The 21556-nt window shown below is 41.2% G+C and overlaps 1 protein-coding gene across 2 annotated transcripts in view; it reads left to right on the top strand.

Moving 5' to 3' along the window:
• The window catches only part of LOC127444014 (ephrin type-A receptor 6-like), a 220984-nt gene that overhangs the window by 43938 nt on the left and 155490 nt on the right, over window positions 1–21556 (top strand). The window lies entirely within an intron of this gene.

Here is a 21556-nt window from a genome sequence, read left to right as displayed (position 1 = left end):
CCAAGCAGGCCAAGGCACTCAGAAATTTAGTTTGTTAGCATTACGCAATTTGGCTAGTGGTCATGGCACACATACAGTAGCTAGCATACACTTGGTGCACATGGCTCTTCGGAGCAGCAGCAGTACACAAGTCTTGGTGATAGATCTGCTTGGTTGGGGTGTCATGTTTAATGTTTATGTGGTATGCGTTTGTGCAGCCTCCTTGCTTTTTTGGGCAATAGTATGTATGTCTATTTGTGCAGCAGCATGTCCTACATGCTCGATGCAGCATGTCTTGAGTTGGTCTAATTGTGCAGCAGCAGTGGCATGTCCATTTGCTTAACTCAGTCTGTCTGTGTATGTTCTAGCAGTAGCAAGTATCCATACAGAACAGGCAGCAGAGAGTATCAGATCTAGTCCACTAAGAGCAATATCCTATCAGTATGCCATACCCACATTAACATGCTAAATCTTTAAGAGAGTTGACATGAATGAACTCTATAACCTAATACTTGAAAAACTGACCCGAACCTGACCTGAAACCCTTCATTTTGCCGGATTGAAGACCTCTATTGCACGTGTAGAATAACCGAATAGTAATTTTTTGCTCTTAGAAGTTAAGCTTAAAAATGTAAAAAAATAAATTAAAAAAATTTGCTGGCAATTGGCCTCGTTTAATTCATACCAGGCATCCATGTCCTTTCCAGGATGAAATGGCTGTGACACAGTTATTCAGAGATGGTCAATTCATTGCAAATCAGCTAAATTAAAAACATCCCAGTGTTTCCCCTAGGATTTTGTACAAAATTTTTACCACATTCAAAGGGGTTTCACAATCACTGCCGCACATCTCACTGGTTCACAAGCGCATTTAAAATAGTCTGTGCAGTTGAGACCTGTCCGCGAATTACCGCACATGCTCTGCCCTCGTGCTGCTATGATTAAGCTGTGTTGATAATTGACCTGTGTGGCGCTGTTTCATTCCGCTTTGAAGAGAGCAAAATGTGCTCCAAAACATACAGATGACAGGGGAAGTCTCATTTATATTCACGAGGAAAGTGCTAACTGATTGTTCAGTGAAACATTGCGATCCCCTGCCATCCTACATTTCAGAAATGAGCTCACGGGCCACTTGAAATGAAAAGAGTTTGACACGTGTTGTTATGCGGTGACGTCACTGTGAGTAAGTGCATGTATTTGTGTGTGTGTGTGGTGGGGTCTCTTTCGCAGTGTACAAAGCGCACAGCTGACTGGGGCTGGCAAGCATTATGTTGCATCAAGAATATTAAATGAACACGTGAAATCCCAACAGCGGCACTCATAATTCAGCAGTGGCGCAGCGCCGCTGCAAAATGCATATAGGGGAAACACTGCACCCAGCATGGGTACATTGCTATAGTTACAATACAAAGACCTGTGCCAATCAAAGGGTGATTAATGATCTCTTAACGCTTTCTCATTCCCTGTCGGCTATTTGAAAGGTTGACCTTTTCTAAAAAAGGCCTGTCCTTCTCTTTTCAAAGGGAGCATAGCACTTGGATGTGAATGATTAATACATGCTGTTTTAGGAGTGGTTGTGTCAAGATGAGACTGAAAGTCACACGACCTTCAGCAGAACAGACTGGTATTTACTGAGAGATCACAACAAAGTCTGGACTTTAACCACCAAGGCTTAGCTGGTTGATGTTATGTACTGTGAAATTGTCAGATATCTAAAATATACAACCATACAGAGTAGCTATATAAAAATACATATTTTGTACTTCTGTTTCAGGTTGTTCACTTGTTGTAGCACATCTCTAAAAACAACAACAGTGCAGTGCCATTTATTTATTTATTATAGTTTTCATAGAAACAAACCTAACAACAAATTTTTGAACATGTGGGTCATGACCTCCCTGCTGATGCAATATAATGCTAACATGATCAAAAAAAGCTTTTTGAATCCCTCTATCCTCATATGTATGCCTCCATCTGGGTGACTGGTCTGTCTCCCACTTGTCAAATTGTACCCGATTCCAGTCAATACTACCAACCCGTTCTCACTCCCAAGGCATCAAATACTGCACTTGTGCAAGAGCCCTGCACATCACTGTGTCTTTTTAGCATTACAGGCGGTAAATCCATTTCTTTTTCATTCCTTTTGTCAACGAGAAAAACATGAATAGACTTACTTCTATGGCATCAATATAACATATAGATACAGTTTTTCAAAATATCTGGATAATTTTGCTGGCTAAAATGTGTCCACATTTGTAATTCTGTATGTTTATTTTTGAAGAAAGCTGCATTGTATATTAATTACACATTTAATTGTATGCATTAAATCAGTAGGTGAGATGATACTTTGGTGTTTAATTTTAATTTTGGACTCAACATTAAACATTTTTGAGTTCACAGTGATTCATGTTTTAATCTGTTGTTTTCTGTAGAAGTTTATGTGTCATTATGTTTGTGAACCTCATCTACATCAACTTTCATCAAAGATACTTCTGTCGTTACTGTTAAACTGGAAGCACATCTTGGGGTTCTGTTTTAAATGGCCAACTAAAAAGAAAACCGTAACAGCAGAATGTGTACAAACAAAAGCAGATTAAACATTAATCACAGCAAACTAATAAATGTTGTTGATTTTAAATCAAATATCATGCCCAAACGTATCATGTCATGATGACAAGATAATACCCCAACATATTATTTATGATCACATTCTGAAACTCTTGGGTTATTGACGCCAAAGGTTTCTTATTGAACGCAGTGGGCTTACCAGCCGCATCCCAATTAAGAAGCTGAGTTGTCTACATAGTGAGGCACAGGGCTCTTACACAAGTGGCAGTATTTGACGCCTTGGGATTGAGAAGGGCACATGTTAACATCATAGTATTAATCTGATAATCTAAATACAGTATGTGGTCTCTGATATATGAGGTTGATTATGCAAGGTTGTTTATTGATTGACTCCAGGGAGCGTTGCTTCTAGTTCACAGAGAAAAGCTGCAGCTTTTGTTTTCATCATTACAACTGACACTAAACATGATGCTCATTTTAACACTCACGCACAGCCTAATGCTGCTCATCACTGGGGAGAGGTTCTCCTCTTGTTTTACTCAGTCTTTACTATTTGAAACTGCAGCATTCATTTCTTACTCACAGTCATGTTCTAAAAGTGACTGATGCTCTCTATACAAATCTCTGTTTTTATTATGTGATTTACTGATGTTATTTTTTAGTGGGGAAGTAAGTACATAACTCTGTGGAATAAGGCAGTTTTGACAGAGGTCTTGAAACAGTTTAATCTTTTCAATATATATATATATATATATATATATATATATATATATATATATATATATATATATATATATATATATATATATATATATATATATATATATATATATATATATATATATATATATTGAGACAGCACATTATCAAACAAGTGTGCCAGCAATTTAGGTTTTTGGATAGCTGTTAATGAGAGACATGAATCAGAGTATTGCAATTTTGGGGTTTGGGTAAAGAGACTGAAAACAGGAAAGTGAAATTTATGGACTATAGCCTGACTAAATGGACTTCAGTAGTTTGCAAGTTAATGTAATCCTGCAGTGAGGATAGCGTAAACATATGTGGCTTGCTGTCCCTGGCGGAGGGCTCGAGGCTCGAGACTTGAACTGAGCTCGAATGCCTCCCAAACTGGATTAGTATTGATGGAATAGATAAGAAGAGATGGGGAGGTGGTGGGAAGCCGGAAACTCTCAATGCTACATAGAGATAAACATCTGTTTATATACTCTTACTCTGGCTGTGTGACTGGTCGGATTGAATTAACTTGCTCCTCCCGAACATTGTTAATGAAACACCATTTCAGTAGTTCGCAAGTTAATGTAATCCTGCAGTGAGGATAGCGTAAACATATGTGGCTTGCTGTCCCTGGCGGAGGGCTCGAGGCTCGAGACTTGACCTGAGCTCGAATGCCCCCCAAAGAAGCCAAGAAACGGAACAGCAAGTCACTGGCATCATAGCCTCACGAGGCGTGGAAGTGATGCGTTGGAAGGAATAAGAGGAATCGATTGATTCTAACAACAATATCCCCCCACCCAAAAGAATGGAACCTGAAACGATGTACTGGAAGGGAGCACTCGCCTAACCTTGACAGAACAAACAGAGCCACTAGTGGAGGCAGCCTCATGCTAGGGTCCGCTTGGGGGATAGGAAACCAATAGGTCCAAGATAGGGAGAAATTAGAGAGTGAAATTAGGCTGAAACACAGAAAGACAGTGGTGGTTGCGGCCACATAGAAATGAGCTCTCGTGGAGAGCTGTTGTAATTGCAACTGGAGGGTTTCGCCACACCTGAGCAAGGGGGCCCCCTGATCGGGCAGGTCCGTCCTAGGCGTGGGAGAACCCAAGTCGCCTGGATCAGACCTTAAGCGTCCCTCCAGATACAATTTGTTCGATGGGGGGCGCTCACACAGCGAACGGGCTAACCCCATGTGTGGGGCTCAGCTTCCACTCGAGTGGCGAGCCCATCCTGCAATCGAACCGGGGACCTCACTGCATTTGAAACGGGAAGGACCTCACAGTGGTACGAAAGGGAGAGCCCACGATACAAATAAACATGAGTAAGCTCACACAGCATCTGCATGGGAGGATCCCCACTGAGATTCATACTGGAGAGCCCTTGATATATGTATGTGGGAGGGCCCTCTCAGCGGTATGGACAGGAGGGCTTCCGGGCAGGCCGGTGTGGACCCTCGCAGCATCCGATCAGGAGGACCCTCACTGTGATTTGACCGGGACAGCCCTTGGAAGTGGGAAGGCCTTCGCAGTGGTATGGATGGGAGGGCTCCTGAGCCAGCCGTGGTGGACCCTCGCAACATCCGAATGGGGTGGCCCCCGAAATATTGACAAGGTAGAGTGAGCGGCCCCTTCCGCCTATTTTATTTTATTAGGGCAAGGTGCGCTTTCTTGATTTGGAGATGGTTTGTACGTATGTAACTTTTGAATGCATCAGATGACCACCGACCTAGTGGGCTGCTGTGGTTGAGGTGCCGATACAGAAGGAATGGCTTGAGTATTTTGAGATGCCGGATTTAATTGGGATCCTCTGTAATGGAGATAGTGTGCTAGCGATTGGAAGGGCTGGGTGGGAGTTGGCAGATTGACAAAGAAAATAAATGCCCTCGTTAGAGGCAATGTCAGGCTACATGCATGCATGAGGCGCGGGACCTCACAGTGTTGAATGGGAGATCGTGCGATTCGTGTGAGAATATTTTAGCTGTATCATACTGAGCTTGCTCGGAGCTGCGAGCGACTGACTCCGTAGGCGTGGGCCTGCATGGCATATGACGGTAGGACACTAGATTCTTGGAAGTGATATATGATGCATTTAAGGAAATTTCCTATGTTAAAAAGGGCTGAATCCTCAAGCACGATATCACACGGCGTTAACAGGAAGATCCTGTGTTTTCGTGTGAACAGTTCATGCTGCATATAAGCAAGAACTCACTCTGCGATACAAATGGGATGAGTTGTCAAGTGCTGTGTTCGATGTGAGGGTGTACAGTAGGCAATATTTGGCTGAAATTGATGATGCGGAGATGCCGGCTTGTGGCAGACTGTTTAGGGAAGACATAAAGCGGCCTGATTGTCAATCACTTGGTGATGGTTCGTTTAGTATGAGTGGCATAGTATGGATTATGGAGCCATGGGGGCTGAAACGCATGGTCTGAAAGATGTGTCGAGGTTGTGGCATGTGAACAGTTCCACAAATGGACAGTGCATTTGCACTGTTTGCCATATAGTTGGAGTTTGCGCATGGCCCTAAAGACGCCGTGGTTGCGGTGCTTGAACAGTGTATTTGTGCTGTTTGCAGTGCAGTAGGAGGTTTGGTCGCACAGCCTGAAAGATGCACAGGTTGTGCCGCTTGTACAGCGTGTGCACTGTTTGCGGTAAATGGAAGTCTTTTTCTTTTTGAGGAGGAAGTTGGCTTGCGGAGGCAGCCTCGTGCAGGGAATGACTCCGGAGTAGGAGAGATTAAAATGGTATAAGGTAGGAGGATAAAGTGAAGAGGGGAATAGGTCTGGAACAGGTTCTCCAGTGGAGGCAGCCTCACATGGGAATCCACTCCAGAGGCCCATGGATAGGAAGGGGTTGCGTGGAAAAACTAAGGCATCTGGAATGAATGCGAGGCAATGTCAGGATACATGCTTGCGTGGGCATTTGAGATATGAATGGGCTGAGTCCTCGGGTGCAGGACCGCACAGCGTTCAATGGGAGAGCATACGATTCGTGTGAGAATGTTTATGCTGAATTTTACCGAGCTCGCTCGAAGCTGTGAGCTGCTGGATCCGCAGGCATGGGTCTGCACAGCATTCAATGGTAGGATGAACGGGATGAATCCTCGAGCACAGACTCATGCGGAGTTTAACAGAAAGAGCCCATGTTTTCGTGTGAAAAGTTTATACTGCAATTGAGCAAGCACTCTGCGGCACGGCATTTGACGTGAGGGCGTCTAGTAGGGAGATGCAGGCTTATGGTGAACTGTTTAGGGAAGACATGAAACAGCCCGATTGTTGTCAGTTGCTTGGTGGGTGATGGTTAATTTGGTATGAGTGGCATAATATGGGTTACAGAGCCATGGAGGCTGAGATGCATGGTCTGAAAGACGTGCTGCAGTTGTGGCAAGTGAACGGAGCCGCTTGGCTGGCACGTTTGCGCTGTTTGCCATGTAGTGGGAGTTAATTGTATGACCCTAAAGACGCCACAGTTGCGGTGCTTGGACAACGCATTGCACTGTTTGCGGTGTTGTGGGTGGTTTAGTCAAACAGCTCGAAAGATGCCGCAGTTGGGATGTGTTGAGCCAATAGAAAAACATGGTAATGTGGTAAACGTAGCATCTGCGGATGCCTGAACGTAATTTTTGCTAGATTAAATGTAGGGAACATGTGTAAGACAATGTCAGGAAACATGCTTGTGTGTGCATACGAAAGATGTCATTTAAAGTTGGTTTGTCATGAAATTAGAAGCCTCTTGCGGAGCCGAATTCAGCTTATGTCTGTTCGGACAGAGGCTGTGTATAACTGCAGTGTGCTGTGTAATGGTCAGAGCGAGTGCTGCGCGGCAGTGAGCTTGCATTAAAATGTCTGCTTTGGTTTGAAAAGAAGTTGTAATTAGAGTATCGGTCGATTGGAAGGAGTTCACTGTTGCATGATTGCCCCTGTGTTCCGGATGGAATAAATCGCGCTCCGAAGGGCACTTTGAAGGGAAAACAATCTTGATATTCATGTTAGAAGTTGACAAACAGAATCACTGAATGGATCACGCCCTAAACGAGAACCAGATTGAAATGCTGGGGAGCGTTGGAATGATGATTGAATTAAATAGTTAATCTTTTGATTCCCTCACGTTCAAATGAAGCTGTAATAGAACTTGAGTGGCATGAGCCGGAGCAGCACCCATTTACGGAGGCATTTACGTGATGAACCGCTCCTGGTGGAAATTTAGAGAGGAGAACATGTGAGCGATCGTAGAGAGCTGTTTGACATGTATACAGAGCCGAAGCAGCCAGTTTGCGGAAGCAGCTTCATGCAGTCAGCCGCTCCAGGTGGGAAATTTAGATAGGAGAACATATGAGCAGTCGTAGGGAGCTGTTTCACATGTATACAGAGCCGAAGCAGCCAGCTTGCGGAAGCAGCTTCACACAGTCGGCCGCTCCGGGTGGGAAATTTAGATAAGAGAACATATGAGCATTTCAGGAGAGCTGTTTCACATGTTTACAGTGCCAAAGTAGCTGGTCTGCGGAAGCAGCTTCACACAAACGGACCACTCTGGGTGGAAAGTTTAGATGAGAACATGTGAACAGTCGTAGAGAGCTGTTTCACATGTGTACGGTGTTGAAGCAGCCAGTTGTGGAAGCAGCTTCATGCAATGATCTGCTCCAGAAAATAGAGATTAGGAGGAAAGACAGATCAAAAGTAGCACTTAAAGTGGTAGCAGTCGATGCTGTGAAATGAATGAGCTGCTGTGGCAGCTTCTGTTGAGACGAGATGATTTAGACGGAAAATCTGTTCTGATGAAGGCGAATGCTTTGCAGCAGAGTTGCAATCTGATGATCCGAGTCACTTGCATGGGTCTGTTCGTGGACAATGGGTCTCAGTGCTACATAGAGGTAAGCAGCTGTTTATATACTCTTACTCTGGCTGTGTGATTGATCGGATTAAATGAACTTGCTCCTCCCGAACTTTGTTAATGAAACACCATTTTGAACAACACTGACAGTTAACACCAGTGTTTAATACTGTGTAACAGTTCGAGTAAAGATGCTGACTACCACCCCTGGAGTTCGCGAGTTCAAATCCCAGGGTGTGCTGAGTGACTCCAGCCAGGTCTCCTAAGCAACCAAATTGGCCCGGTTAATAAGGAGGGTAGAGTCACATGGGGTAACCTCCTTGTGGTCGCTATAATGTGGTTCTCGCTCTCAGTGGGGTGCGTGGTGAGTTGTGTGTGGATGCTGCGGTGGATGGCGTGAATCCTACACATATGTCTCTGCGGTAACATGCTCAACAAGCCATGTGATAAGATGCACAGGTTGACGGTCTCAGACGCGGAGGCAACTGTGATTCATCCTCCGCCACCCGGATTGAGGCGAGTCACTATGCCACCACGAGGACTTAGAGTGCATTGGGAAGTGGGCATTCCAAATTGGGGAGAAAAAGGGGAGAAAAAAAATATGAGCAAGGAGGAGGCAGGAACCGGCTGAACAGTCAACATAAAGTTTAATGTCAAAACTCAACTTAAAACAACATAAAACAAACATGATGAACACACATGCAGCGCGGCCGCGTACATCTCTCTCTCTCTCAAACTTGTGTCTCCAGCTCCCCTTTATTACGCTCTCCTGCTGATTCAGCACCGGCTGTGCACCCTCACGGCCCGGCCATGCCCTCCTCCTAGTCACACTCCTCCCCCGCCCGATTCAGGATGGGGCGCTACCGGACTGACTTACTCCCCCCATCTCTGGAGGGGAGACGCTGCCCATCAAGCCATTCTTTCAGCCGGTGGTCCACCCCACCTCCTGGGAACCTGAGGGAGAGACAAGGGGAGGCATGGGGAGAGGGAAAGGGCAAGCAAGAGACACAGAGAGAGAAAGAGTAGAGAGAGGGAAAAACTTGCTCGCTGGTACCCGGACACGTTGTCGCCCAGTCCTCAACCACTCTGCCACCCTCTGGCGGATGACAGCTCCTCCTCCACCGGCAGACGGCAGCGAGCCCTCCGACCCCTGGTGGATTCACTCTCGAACTGGCATCTCCGGCTCCCCTTTATCTCGCTCTCCCGCTGATCAGCTGATTCAGCTCCAGCTGTGCACTCTTACAGCCCGGCCATGCCCTCTTTGTCGTCACATACTGCAATCCAATTTGATGCCGATACTGATGTTTAGAGAGTAGGGTGGGCACAAACTGATCGCACTGTGAATTCGGTGTCAGCCAGTGGTTGAAGCTGGAAGTGTTGTTTAATGTATCAGCCTGTGTGAGCTCCTGTTTCCAGTTGCTCACACAATGGTATCAGTAGTGTAAGAGGGATCGGTGATCAGGTTTGAATTGAAGCAAAAATGTCTAATGGGGGATGGCACTTCAGCTGAATGGGGTCAATTTCAGGGTACACGACCATTTAGAAGCATGTTGATATAATGTGAATATATAATAAAAGCAAATGAGACGTGCATTACACAAAATGGTTAACATTTAAATTAACACAAACACTCACTGAGCACTTTATTAGGAACACATGTATACCTACTTATTCATGTGATTATCTAATCAGCCAATCAAGTGGCAGCAACGCAATGCATAAAATCATGCAGATATGGGTCAGGAGCTTCAGTTAATGTTCACATCAATCATAAGAATGGGGGAAAAATGTGATCTCAGTGATTTCGACAGTGGCATAATTGTTGGTGTCAGACGGGCTGGTCTGAGTATTTTCTATAACTGCTGATCTCCTGGGATTTTCACCCACAATAGTCTCTAGAGTTTACTCAGGATGGTACCAAAAACAAAAAAACATCTAGTGAGTGGCAGTTCTGTGAACGGAAATGCTTTGTTGATGAGAGAGGTCAACTGAGAGTGGCCAGACTGGTTCGATAACTCAGGCTACGGTAAATCAGATAACAACTCTGTAAAATTGTAGTGAGCAGAATAGCATCTCAGAATGCACAACATATCAAACCTTGAAGTGGATGGGTTACAACAGCAGAAGACCATGTTTGGCACTTTATTAGGACCATAGTGTTTCTAATCAGCACCGATGCTGTTTTCCGAAATGACATCTACATGGCTGCATCGGAAATGTATCCTTCGTGTTTGAAAACATGGCGGGGTGTTATTTTGAACATATGCGGTCGGTAATGTTGGTGATGTTTTAAATTTTTTGGGAAATGTTTACATTTATGCAGTTGCTTGAGACTCAATGACATCATATGCGACAACTTTAATAAAACTGATGAACTACAGAGAACAAAATGCTATAGCCAGCATCTGAAGGTGGAGATGCTATCTGCTGCTGAAAAGCACTGTAATGTGTTAGTACATGTATATCGCTAAAAAGAGGTCAATATGTTCCCGAAGGAGGCTGGTGATTTTATCATATGGTATCGCTTACTGTTCCTTTAAGCTGTCTGCAAATTTCTTCTTCCACTTGGATGTAGGGAAGCACTCTAGTTTCACCATCTGAGCAATTTGTTGATATTTTTCTTATGTCCGATTTACTGGTGTTACTGCGTGGAGTAATTATGTCATTTCCGTCTGAACTTTCTTATGTCAGCGCATCCTGACTTTATCAAACTGAAACCGGTAATCGTATGGCTCTGTTCACTCATAACCTCAATATGGAAATTTATAAGTAATGATACAACATCTCATTAAGTGAAATTGCCAGGGCAAAATGTACCAGTATTTTCAAAAGGGTCGTGTTCACACATGACCTCTTACCTGAAAATTATAGTAAATTTTCTGGAAAAGGCTGTATGTGTGAAAGGGGTTAATGACATATGGATTGTGTGGACCTCTTCTTTGGATACACATTACATGGAACAAGTCAAACTAAACTTTTACTCTCAACATTCACTGAAAAGATCTTTGTGCTCTTCTTCTTCGCCACTGTATGACCCAATCACTGGTGAGCAAAATCTAAAAAACTGACCAGCCAGTTGCTAATCAAAGACATTTTTAGTCACATAGAACGAACTTTGCTCATATATGAAAGTGATTTACTTGTAGTGTAGAGGGTTGTGTATTGAAAAAACGATCGATCTTGGGATTTCAAGAATCGGTATCGGGATCGTTTAAATAAATATCGACCAGCCTTATTTACCTGCCTTTTGACCTTCATATTTTTTGTATTGTACTTAAGATTCAAAAGCAATACAGTACAATTTCATTGTACATACACATATATTCTCTCAGAGTATCCATTTCACTTTCTGTCCCTCCATCTCTTTGTCATATCTATTTTCATGGTTGTGAAAGCTTTGTTTTCATAACTTGCCCGATTGAAGGTGAGCACGGGAACCTGGTCTGAGCGCAATACATCACCATCAGCCTCTGCTTTACAGGCATTGACAAATTGCTGTTGGTTCTCATTTACATGCTCGGTCAGCCTTGACACATGTTGTATCCTGTTTTTGCTTTCCAGAAAAGCAGCTGTGCTCTTCAGGTAATACAACACACTGGACATTTCACGATTAATCCATTTGATTTGTGCTGTGTAAAATTGCCCTAAATTATGAATTACCCAAATAAAATGATCTTAGAAACATATTATGTTGTGTATCAGCAAAGGAAGCAGGCACCCCCTTAAACCCCTGCTATGACTCTGCTAGGCCCTGCTATTGCTGTGACCATTCCGATTGTCAATAGGGACAAGAACCTTGATCAGAGACTGAATGGAATGTCAAAATTGTCCCTTTGCTGTTTTCTTTTGAGCAATGGATCTTTTACAGCCGGCATGAGTCATTATGACAAAATAATGCAGAGATGTCATGGTGCAGAAGAGTTCAGGGTGAAATTAGGTCACAATGTAGTGTTGTTCATCGTAATGTACAGAGTGACCCTAATGTCATACTTTAGGTCCCATTGGCCTCTCCTGCTCTTGTTCCTCTGTCCTTTGCTGGTGAATGATAGAAAGAAATGACACAGCCCATAAATGCAGTCTTTCATCGCTATCCTCCTTTTGTGTTGCTGATGTTAGATTTGTTAGAGCTCTATCTTTCTCCATCTCTATCCACTCTCCCTTTTACTAGCTTTCTTTGTTGAGAATAGATGACATTTTCCTCTGTCTGTATCATCATCGCTCTCTCACTCTCTCTCTCTCTCTCTCTCTCTCTCTCTCTCTCGCTCTCTTTTATCTCCCTTTCTTTGGTTCTCTTATAAGAAACAAGGTTTTAATTTGCTTTCTATTTTCTCATGTGGAAATAAAGACTCAGAATAGAGATTGTGTCTGCGTCTATGTTGTAAAACAGTCTGGGATAATGAAAGCAAAATAAGATAAATGAGAGATTAAGCAGATGTCCTAAAGGGATTTTAATGTACGTCTGACTCTCTACCTAGAGCTAAATTAGACATTTTTCATGACCTTTTTTTGTAATCTAGACTGCATGATCAAAATGAGATTTCAACACCCTGAGATATCTTGCAAAAGAATCAATATTATTACTGAGTTTGAAAAAATGTATCATGGGAGTTGGTGAGTTTCTAAAATTACAGTACACCATGGGATATCGACCTTTATGATATTTCTTATTTCAGTTATTTTTATGAGTTGCTGCTTCATTCCATTTTCCATGCAATTCCTGAAAAGGTTCCATTTCAACACATCACACATGGATAGCGACTCTCTTAAGTAGCACTTAAAGCATGTCCTCGTGCATTCCTGTTAAGTGTCGTTTTGGGAAATGCAGTGAAAAATATGTTTGTAAACTTGCTTGTAGAAAACACTTTTAACAACTAAGATCAGTTGTTATTGGGAAACGAGGCACTGATTAGTATTCCATGTGCAATATATGAAAGTATTTGAAACAATTTATGACATTCCTTACTATTTATTAAATGTATGTAATCTACGGATGGTAAACATTATATAAATAATGTTTGTTGATGTTATTAATTAAAGTTATTATGAATATAATTATTACCATTAATTAAATTGAAGATTTGATTGATTTAATATTGCCAACAGGGGATTTGTTTTTCTCTGGAATTTTGCATGAGCCATAAATTTGCCTCTGCAAAAATAAACAAGCAAGCAAGTACATTAATAAATACAATATCTGAGCCACAGGCATTCATCCACAAGGTTGAAGAGTAGCCATGACACAGAATGTTTGTGATTCACTGTTTTTTTTTTTAGGTTTTTTTTTTTTTTAATTGATGCTATTTGAAGTGGAAGTCAATCAATTATTGAGTCAAATGTAGTGCCAGTATCTCTCTCACAAAGCATTTCCATTACCCAAGGTTAATGTGTATTTAATAATTAAAAGATAATTAAACTCACACTCAGCCCTAATTGTATTTCCATTTGCCTAGGGCTCATTTGCAATTGATAGACCCCTTCAACTCCCCTGGTAGCAGACCTTTGTTTGGGTTGTGTAAATTCTATTATGGAGTTTAGAAGTGTGCACTTTCAGTGCAAAAAGAAGGGGAAAAAATCAAAGTTTTAAAGATCAATCCTAAGCTGAATCTGACAAATAGAAATCAATGGTGATTATAGATGCTTTTGGGGCATTGAGCTTGTGTATTGACATGCTAGTCGGTTTAGAGGCGCTTGCTGAAAAGGCTAATTTACAGCCGGGGAGGCTAAATACAACCTGAAAAAGATTGTATTCCAAACACTGGAACTGAAAAGAATCACTGGCAGATTCAAGAGTGTTTGTGTGTGTTTTGTAGCAAGTAAAATGTTGTTGTATTCAGATGGGGTTTTAAGGTGAATTTTAGATAATTGTTTTAGAACATACTGCCCTAACCTAGAACTTTTGCCTGAACCTAACCAATAGTGTTTTGAAATGTAAAGGAGACATTTAAAAAAGACCAAATCAACGCCTAAACTTAACCATTAGTGTTTTAAAATGCAGAAGCGAAATGAAAAAGCACATTTTCTGAAGCAACCACCTCATTTCGTGTTGCTTCTAAGACTCCGTAATGTCATGCATCAGCTTGAGTTTATGGCTGGACTTGAACCATGGTCCTCCAACTCTTAAGTCCAACAGGTGAGCAATTAATACGTTTTAAAATGTATTGTTTTTCAAAAGATGTGTTTGAGTAAAAGTGTGTCGATATAATAAAAAAGCAGGTTCTGAGTAATAGAGAGAAAAATACGTATTTATAAAATCATAATCAGCCATTTAAGTCATGATTTGAGTGAAAGTAAATAAAACATACAGTTGTTGTTGCGCCTCTAGTGTTCATTTCTCCTGGAAACTGCAGGGAATTGTACCTGGAGACACGTATAACAAGTTTAGCAAAAATCTATTTAGAGTCACGTTTTCACTATGAGACCAGGTTGGTTTTGTAAGTGTACTGCTTTTCATATGCATTGCAATGTACCAGCATTATCTAAAATATCCTATAGCATGTGTTTGCCACCAACTGTACCAGCAATCTGCCTTTTTCACAGTCACTTTCCAAGTGGAGAAATGATGACAGATATCAATGGAGAGTCAGGCATCTAGACATCTGCTGATAGAAACAATTTTTAAACCATTTTAAAAGCAATGAATTCCTCCCCCCAAGTCCCGAGATGCATTTCCACTATGTTGTCTCTATCACACAGATTTCTGCTGGTTTTGAATGGTCCTCATGGACCCCTGCCAACTTAATGTGATGTGTAGCCACCGATTTTAGGTTCATCCATCTCAGCCACTTTTATCAGTGTGTGTAGCATCTTAAACCGCAAGCTGATATCTCATCCCCACCGCAGTGCTCATAGATATATTCGGTCACTTTGTAGCAGGAGATTGAAAGCCCGCTGCTGCCACCCTGTTCTTTTAAATGCCTCATTTTACCACCAATTAGAAAGCTGATGAAAATTACTATAGTGAAAGGCAATGGCAGGGTGAGGATATTGCAGGATTGGGGCATGTATTAAGCTTATCAGAGTCTTTGTGCTGGTCTAAGGTTAGGTCAGTTTATGTCTTTAATAAATGATTGGATATGGACAGGCTGGTGATAATGACATTTTTGCTGAACATTATCATCAGCATAAGATGGCTATTCTCTGTTTTTTTACAAGGACAGAATCAGGTGTTGGTACACAGTCCACAGACTCCATGGTGGTTTATACTGTAAATTTTTAAATGCAAAGGCAATGCTAATAAATCTACCTCAATAAATTAATATACCGTATATGCATAAAGACCTGGGCACCCCCAAACTAAATAAGAACAAGTCTGAAACATATGCAAACAATTGTTTGCACCAAAAATAAAGTTTGGATACTGAACAGGTATTGAAAAAAAAAAAAAAAAAGGGTTTACTTAGCCTCTGAATAGCTTTTTTTTTTTTTTTGTTATTGTTGTTGGATTTTCTCCAATTTGGCATGCCTAATTCCCAATGCGTTCTAAGTCCTTGTGGTGGTGTAGTGACTTGCCTAAATCCAGGTGGCGGAGGATGAATCTCAGTTGCCTCCGTGTCCGAGACAGTCAATCTGCACATCACATGGCTTGCTGAGCACGTTACCGTGGAGACCTAGCACGTGTGAAGGCTCATGCTATTCTCTGTGGCATCCGCGCACAACTCGACACACGCCCCACCGAGAGCGAGAACCACATTATAGTGACCAAAGACGTTAACCCAATGTGACCCTACTGACCCTAGCAACTGGGCCAATTGGTTGCTTAGGAAGCCTGACTGGAGTCACTCAGCACTCCTTGTATTTGAACTTGCAACTCCAGGTGTGGTAGTCAGCATCTTTACTTGCGGAGCAGCCCAGGCCCCCCACTTAGCCTCTGAATAAAAAAATAAATACAAATACTATAAATATAGTATTTTAGACTCTATAAACATGCATAGTTTTGTTTATTGTTGTAATCTTTGTTTTGTGCAAAAATGTATTGATGTGAATATGCCTTTAGTGACCACTTTTACATGCACTTAAGAAAACTGTTTATGCCAGTTTTTTGCAGGAAGCAGCGTTCTGAAATGTCACGTAAAACAAAAACATAAATATCCTTACGCCGTTTAAGGGATTACAGTTTTTGTTTTTTCCTCAATTGCTTAGACAATTCCTGGAACAACACACCAGTTTCAAACACCATTTTAAAAACACACCAAATGGTATAAACATTTAACTTCTGGGTCCCAATTCAAACTTTGCCCTCAGACAACACACACAAGCTGTCAAAAACAGACTACATGACTGTTTGTTACACACTGGAGGGATTAATTCAAAACACTGCTACCAAAATGTTTAGAATAGGTTTGAGAAATAATTTGGAACTTTGTAAAATCACAGCACTGACTATCCAGAAAACCCTTTCAGGAACACCCTGGCGAGAGAAATTCAAAACAGTACTGTAATACTGTAAATACCTCTAACATTAGTGGATAAGGGAATACTACTGTATATGCTGTTTTGTTCAAAAACCTGTCCTTTAAAATTTCACACTGACAAAACAGTAAGGAAGAGTCCATGCACAGTAAAATACCCAATTTCCAAAAGCTTTATTTCCAAATGCAGCAGATGTACAGGTTACTCAGCATCAGTGTTCTCATCAGCTCTTCTCAGGTCTGGGTCAGGCCATAATATCTCATCAACGTCACATTATGTTTGCTCTTGCCAGGCAGCGTGGGAAAAATGCCCTTGTGTGCCTTAGATAGTCCTGGATAGACGCCACAGGCACATCACCACAGGTGTCCACCATTGCCTCCAGGAGGTTTTGTGGTGCATGGGGGTTGCAGTCATACACGCTCCACCGCCATGCTGAGAAAGATTCCTCAATTGGATTCAGAAATGGGGAATATGCTGGCAAAAAAAAGAAAAGAAGAACAGTGAACCTGGGGTGGTCATTGAAAGAGGCACGAACCAGGGCAGCCCGATGGAAACTCATGTTATCACAAATGACAACATATTGGGCTTCCTTTAGTTGCCCTGGCTTCCCTTTCTCTTGAAGAATGTTATTGTGCAGCTGATCTAGAAATTGAAGGAGTTGTGCCATGTTGTCTGGACCCACTTTGACGTGGCAGTGTAGGACGCCACGATAGATGATGGCTGCACATAGGGTGACGTCGCCTCCTCTCTGGCCAGGTGGCCATAAATATGATGGCATGGTGACCAAGGATGTTGCACCCCCTTTTGTACGTTTTTGTTAGGTTAAACACTGCCTCGATGAAAATATACTCATGTGGGTCAGCCATAGCATTCAGCTCAAAGATTCTATACAGAAAACACATTTTAATATGCTACAGATACAGTACTCTAATGTACTACTGTACTGGAATGAAAGACTGTGTACTGCAGTTACTGTAACATTACTATATTGATATGCTGGAGAGATGGGCCATACTATAACAATTCTTTACAGAATAGCAATTACCTGCACATATTGAAATCGTTGCTTTTTAACTCACAAGGCACTTAAAGGCACAAGGTACAGCTGCTTTTTCCTCATGTGGTTCTTCTGAACGATCCAGTCAATGGTGGAAATGCTGATGCTGTCAGTTCCTTGGAAGACTACCTGGTCTTCAACTATTTGGGTTTGAATTTCCCTCAAAAGGATGGCATTATTGGCAATCACCATATTCACCAGGGCAGTGTCCTGCTCAGCTGTGAGAAGTCTCCGCCTACCTCCAATAGATGGCTGCCTCTTAGTTCTGCAGAAATTAAATTTGATCATTACTGACCTATGGCCATCCATTACTATGGTAAAAACTACACTGAGAACAAAGTAGAGATTCAGTCTATATCTACAACATTACATGTATCACAGTAACAAGGCAAATTACCGGTTTTCCCTTCTGAAAATACTGACAATGGATGCAGCCATGTAACAGCTTAGGTTGGGTTGCACTAGCTGTCCAGCTTCTCTCATAGTTCTCCCACATATGAGCACATGATGAACTAGGGTGGCACAGATTTCATCTGAGGTTACTGAGATCTTTGTAGTTGTTGTTGTTGTTGTCGTCGTCGTCGTCGTCGTCGTCGTCGTCGTCCACTTCTTGCAACTTTGACAGTGTTAGGATCCATTGTTCCAAAGCACATGGACATACCTCTAGGCCCTATTTATTGACCCTGTAATTCTGATTGGTGTGTTAACAATTTTGATGCTTAATGTTTGCACCTGGAGAAAGGTGTGCTCTTTAAGTTTAAGTTGTGGTGAATTGAGTTAATTATATTGAGAGCATGTGTTTGCTAAATGAACATATAATGAAATTAATGATTTATTTGGCCACTTTCGTGTACATTTTTGCAGAAAGAGTTTTGAATATTGAAACGTGTGGAAACAGGTGAATAGTGTTTACGGTTATGGGAAATGTGTGTGTGTTTTTCTTATGTTTTTCTTGTGCTACAGGAATCAGTTTTTGTGTTTAAGCAGTCAAGAAAAACTGTAAGAGAAAGATGTTTAACACACCCAGGTTTCTCCTGGAGAATGCAGCTTATGTGGTCATGCAAATGTATATGCAGCATTGTTACAGGTTTTTGAAGAGTGCGCATGTACATGTGCATGAACAGACCAGATAACTAACATAATAGGGTGGAGCCCAACAACAAGTCAACACAGCAGAAAGAATTCAACATTTCTGTGTGTACAGTAGGAAAAGCAAATTCACTATACACTATGCTCATTTATACACACTAATGTAAAATATTGATGGTCCCTCACATTTGCGTAAATGCACTCGTACATTGGGGGAATCCCGGAGTTTAAGGTATGAGGGAAGCCCCACTATTGCAGTGCAATTCCACTGCAGGTCGCAACAGAAAGTTAAGGAAACAAACACAGCAACAACCCTGTAATATCTGAAAATAAAGCGAAGAAACAGGGAATAAAACAGTGAAGTCTTCCTCAGATGCCATGTTTGTTATTTAGACAAGTGTCGTGGGAAATTACGGTCGCTGTGGAGAAAGCTGCTTACCGAGCCGCCTGTATATGGGAGTTAAGAATACGCCACTTATACAGTGCATGTAAACCGGAACGCTGCTTTCTCGCAATACACCACTTTCTAGCAATAAGCCACTTTCTGGTATCCATGTAAACTTAGTCAGTCATAAAAATTAAGAGTTTTAGTGCCCTAGATAATATCTTACTGTACACTAGAAGTGACCTCAGCAAAAATCTACTGTAGTAAAATGCATAACAAATAAGGGCAAATAGTCAATAGTTTCAAAGTTAACCAAATGTCTATATATTGTTTGGAAATTTGAAACTTGCTCTTGCAAACAAACTTATGGAGGTAAACAGCAGCCTATTGTGAAGAGCTATAAAGACACATCAGGACTATGATACAGCAAGTTTCTGATTGAGAGGCTATTAGGGAAGGCTGTGCTTATCACTGCAATAATGAAAGTGAATAAGTAGAGGCTTTAGTGCTAATGGAGTGCGTCCTTCTTAATTAATTATCAGACGGAGAGAGATTAGGGAGGTAAGAAATAAAAGAACAAGAAGAGGAAAGAGAGATGACTGGAGGAAAGATATTTAGAGGATTGGTAAAATAGTGTGTACGAGAGAGAGAAGAAAAATGTGATGAAAAGTAAAAAGTTGGAAGAAGTAAAAGGGTATGTAGACGACAGAATGAGGGAATGGATTGATAATAAGAAAGCTATCGATGGGTGGTTGGCATAGTGACAGTGTGTGGGAAAATGAGTGAGAGCATGTGGGAAAGAGATTGTGTTGAAGGGCGACTGAAAGCTTGTGGTAAAGATTGCAGGAATGTGCGGAAACGTATCATGTGGAATAGAACATGTGTGGAAAGAGAACAAGAGAGTGTAAGAGAGAGAAAAATGTAGAAAGTCTCTCAAAGGGGAGCAATAATATCATGGTCAGACATCATGTCATTACTGCTTTATTCAGCTGTAGCTAGTGGCTTTGGTACATCTATTAGCCTGTTATTCCCTGCTGTGTTCATAGCCTTGGCATTACCTAGCAAAAGTGTAGCACATCAGAGCCTAGAGGTAACAGCTAAAAATTATGTAAGACTCTTAAAAATGGTAGTAAGGAGTCTCGCAGTACCTAGATGTGACAATGAAATATATTGGCAGTCATATTTTGCTATCAGTAGGGAGGAAAAATATATAATTCAAAGCTACTGTTTATGCTATATTGTATTTGTCATGAAGTTGTGTTGCTTTTTTGGGGGGAATGGTGCAATCAGCTTATGAAATAGATAAGTGGTTCACTGTAGGGGGTAGTACCAGATATTGGCAGAGAATTTCTAACATTTTGCTTGATATTTAGGCAATATTTTGCTGTTTAGAGAACTTAAAATTGTTGTCATTGACATACACAGAGTTTTGTCAATACAAATCAATTCAATCGATTTCAAGATTTTGAATGTACTGGTAATAAATGTACCCTACACTATGCAATGCAATGAAAATGTCCATTTACCTGTGCATTACATGCATCCCTAACAAAACTTCTTGAGCAGTGAATACCATAACAGTGAGGCACTTGTGAGACGTAGTCCTGTCAGAGAAAGCAACCGAGCTGACTAAAAAAGTACAAAAAAAAAAAAAAATCTCATCAAGTCACCCCATTGCATAATTGCAGTGTTTGCATTTCTAACATAAAGTGTCTCCAAAAAGTTGTTGGCCACTTGTGGTACAATTAAAAATGTATGAATGTCTTTGTATTATAAGACTAAATATTGAACTGAGTGGCATTTAATTTATAGAAAGTATAAGCTTATGTAAAAATGTAATCCCACTTTTCAAGCTAAGCATTTAAAAATAGAAGTTTGTTAAAGGTGCACTCAGTAATTTTTTCCTCATTAAAAAAATAAAAAAATAAAAAAATAAAAAATAAAATCTCTCATCATTTACTCATCCTCATGCCATCCCAGATGTGTATGACTTTCTTCTGCAAAACACAAAGATTTTTAGAAGAATATCTCAGCTCTGTAGGTCCATACAATGCAAGTGAATGGTGGCCAGACCTTTGAAGCTCCAAAAAGGAGATAAAGTCAGTAGAAAAGTAATCCACAAGACTCAAGTTTAATTAATTAATTAATTAATTAATGTATTCTGAAGCGATCCAATTGATTTTGGGTGAGAACAAACCAAAATGTAACTACCTTTTCCCTGTACATCTTGACAGCAGTTTCTAGACATGATCATGATTTCAAGCTCGATTACACTTCCTAGCACTTGACGCATGTGCAGAGTGCAAGATGGCACTATTGGAAGTCTAATCAAGCTTGAAATCATGATCTCCAAGTAGACTGCTGTCAAGATGTACAGTATAAAATGAGTTATATTTTGGTCTGTTCTCACCAAAAACCAACTGGATCACTTCAGAAGACATTGATTAAACTACTGAAGTAATTTGGATTACTTTTATACTGGCTTTATCTCCTTTTTGGAGCTTT

Source organism: Myxocyprinus asiaticus, chromosome 7 (assembly GCF_019703515.2).
Source record: "Myxocyprinus asiaticus isolate MX2 ecotype Aquarium Trade chromosome 7, UBuf_Myxa_2, whole genome shotgun sequence".
Classification (NCBI taxonomy): domain Eukaryota; kingdom Metazoa; phylum Chordata; class Actinopteri; order Cypriniformes; family Catostomidae; genus Myxocyprinus; species Myxocyprinus asiaticus.
The sequence above is the reverse complement of the archived record's forward strand: the minus strand, read 5'-3'. Positions and strand labels throughout refer to the sequence as shown.